General features: G+C 40.9%; 1 pseudogene; it reads right to left on the bottom strand.

Moving 5' to 3' along the window:
* Positions 1-1,811: 1,811 nt before the first annotated feature.
* LOC148578434 (uncharacterized) lies at positions 1,812-2,499 on the bottom strand (annotated as a pseudogene).
* Between the last annotated feature and the right edge of the window lie 391 nt (positions 2,500-2,890).

Genomic DNA, 2,890 nt, shown 5'->3' with positions numbered 1-2,890 from the left:
ATTATAATCTTAAAAACAGTTGGAAGTTGAATGTAGCTTTGTTATGTCAATTCTAATTCCTCAACTGCCTACCTTATCCTCTATTATTATAGAACTGATTCTTTTCCTATCGTAGCCAGAACTTGAGGGACCATTATCAATTTATCAGGGAATTTTTATTTTATTTTTCCATTTTTAATCGGATTTATTTTTGTCCAAGTCGTATAAATAATTTTATATAATTATTTAATTATATTATATATTTAAATAAACCTTTAATAATAAATTTAAAAATTAATTATTTTTTTAAGTAATTGAATATTAATATAAAATTCTTTCACGCTGAAAAATTGTTAGCATTGTTGGTGAGGGAGTCACCCCAAGATATAGTAGCAGGCAGGGTTTTCAAGAGTTTCCTGAGTTGAGAATTGAGAAATTTAATGGTTTCGAAAGAATTCAAACATATATATGACTATGAAAAGCCACATATATAAATCCCAGAATGTAACCATTCATAGTTGGGTTGTCACGTGTCACCGTTGATATTTGTAGTTGGATTCTCCATAGTTTGTTTGAATTTCGTTTTAGGTATGTAATAATTTATTAATTAATAATAAATTTTTAAGTAGAATCTCGATTTGCAATAAATTAATCGTTGCCTACCGTATAGAAAGATAACGTGAAAAACTAATAATATTTTATTTGTTTGCATGTTATAAAAAGAGGCCTGAAATATATTAATAAGATTTTTAAATAAATAAATTAAAAGATCACAAAATACTTTTAAACCTCGTGCGAAATTTTTATTTAAATTAAATAAATATATAAATTACAAAAATACATAAATAGTGAGATATTTACAAAAATGTACTATGAGATATATTTTAAATGTTAAAAGATTAACCCAAAAATAAGCATATCTCAGCGTTTGAGATCTCGTGTTGTGATTGGGTGACGCCGAGTCATATTCTGGGTGCACCTGAGATATGTATTAGGGTAGAGATTAGGTATTGAGTACCCGCAACATGCGTAAATTGAGAATGAGGTCTCAGTACCCAAGATAAACACAATTTTTTAATTTTATTCTCAGCATCTGAGATATAGTCAATGGTGTAATTTAGGTCTCAACACCCGAGATATGTATATTATGGTTTAGGTGTTTCTGCACCTAAAATATGTTAGAGAATAACTCTATATATAGAACCCATCCCAATACCACCCTTCACACAATTCACAAACCAATCTTTTCTTTCTCTTCTTTCTGTTTTGTTATGATGGAGAATAATCAATTCTTCTTTGTTGTGGTTTATCCCAATAGGAGAGTCAAACACGGTGATAAAAGAGTGGTTTTTGAGTCGAATAAGACTGTCATGTTGCGCACTAACTGAGTTGATACTTTACACGCACTAAAGGCGGCCATGCTGAGCAATAAGGGGGAGGGGGGAGAATAGGTACCAAAGAGGATGGGCGGGTTGAATATAGATTTTTGCACGCGCTTCCGAACGGTGAATTTACCAACCGATTATTTTGGATTGATGGGGATCAGTATGTGAGAGTAATATTTGATGTACGTGAACGGCTAATACCGCAACATGTGATGGAGTGGTATGTCGCGGTCCGTGACGTGGTTGTCGGTGGTGGGCCGTCTCCTTCGAGTCCTGAAGTTGTCCCGCTCGAGGCCACACCAATCCATTGCGCCCAGTCTCATGATAATGCCGACGAGGACGACAGTGAGGTGGTGGAGGTGGAGTCTGATAATACGATGATGATGCTGATCCCTGCTGAATGGATGCACCGCTTGATGACCCTGGTATGTCGGTATGGTCTCTCCGCTATTGATAACGACCTGCCAACTCATCCATCGCATCCCCAGTCACACCGACGATCTGGAACATGTCATCGAGGTTTATCTCAACATCGGAGCCAATGTCGAACTGGGCCCGGTCCTAGGGGGTGTCATCAGCTGGGCGGTGATTGGGGATAGAGGTACTCAGGATAAGCGTCCTAGCCATGTCGGCGTCATGCTCAGCAAAGAATGCGTCGGACAGAATCTCCGCATATGCAGCGGCCGTGTGATCCTCCGGTATATCCTCCTGCCATGCATACTTAGCATCCTCGTCTAACAACTGCTCATCTCCGTCACCCCGCTGAGAATCTCTGCCGTCCTGCCTGACACGCTAATCGCGTACCCTCCGTGCCGGTCTCCGGACATTATCTCGAGGTCGCCTCCTCACCCGTCGTCTCTGATCTGGGGCATCCCGTGGTAACTGTAACTCATCTCTCTGATGCCGTAGGGAGGATATCAGCCGGTGGGGCTGCTGCTCTGGGATCGGCCAGGACCTCCTCCCCCGATTGAAATCTGACCTTATAGGCCTGCTGCCACTAGGAAAGGTACTCCTGTGTTGGATGAAGGTCTGGATGGCCATTGATCGTAACCAAGTGCTGTAGCTGGTAGTGGCCCCCGAATAGATCGTACCATTCACAGTGCACGTCGGGCCACCAGGTGTCATCTCCTTTCATCGTCTTGAAAAGATACTCGTCGACGTTCACCGGATCCGCTGGCTTGTGCTGCTGTCCCTTAGCTGCCTCTTAACTATGTCAACATGATGACACACTACAAAGTGAAAGCAAATGAGAGGGACGACAACCCTCCATGTATAAACCTCCACGTCACTCATAAGCCAATCGGGCGCAATCTGACGTAGCTGGAGCTCCTCGTAAGGTGTACACCAAAACTATTCACATCGAGTTAAAGTACCGTAATTAAAAATGATATACCAATGCATGAAAAAATATAGAAACCAAAAAATATCGTACCTGGTCAAAATGTCAGGGCATCGATGCGACGACGTAGGCTCTGGATTCTGCCATCATGATGATCTCTACTTTGTTGCCCTAGTCTTGCCAAACT

The sequence above is a fragment of the Arachis ipaensis genome, chromosome B1 (genome assembly GCF_059453495.1).
Source record: "Arachis ipaensis isolate K30076 ecotype BB chromosome B1, ASM5945349v1, whole genome shotgun sequence".
NCBI classification, from domain to species: domain Eukaryota; kingdom Viridiplantae; phylum Streptophyta; class Magnoliopsida; order Fabales; family Fabaceae; genus Arachis; species Arachis ipaensis.
Note: the sequence above shows the minus strand (reverse complement) of the source record. Positions and strands in the feature narration are given on the sequence as shown.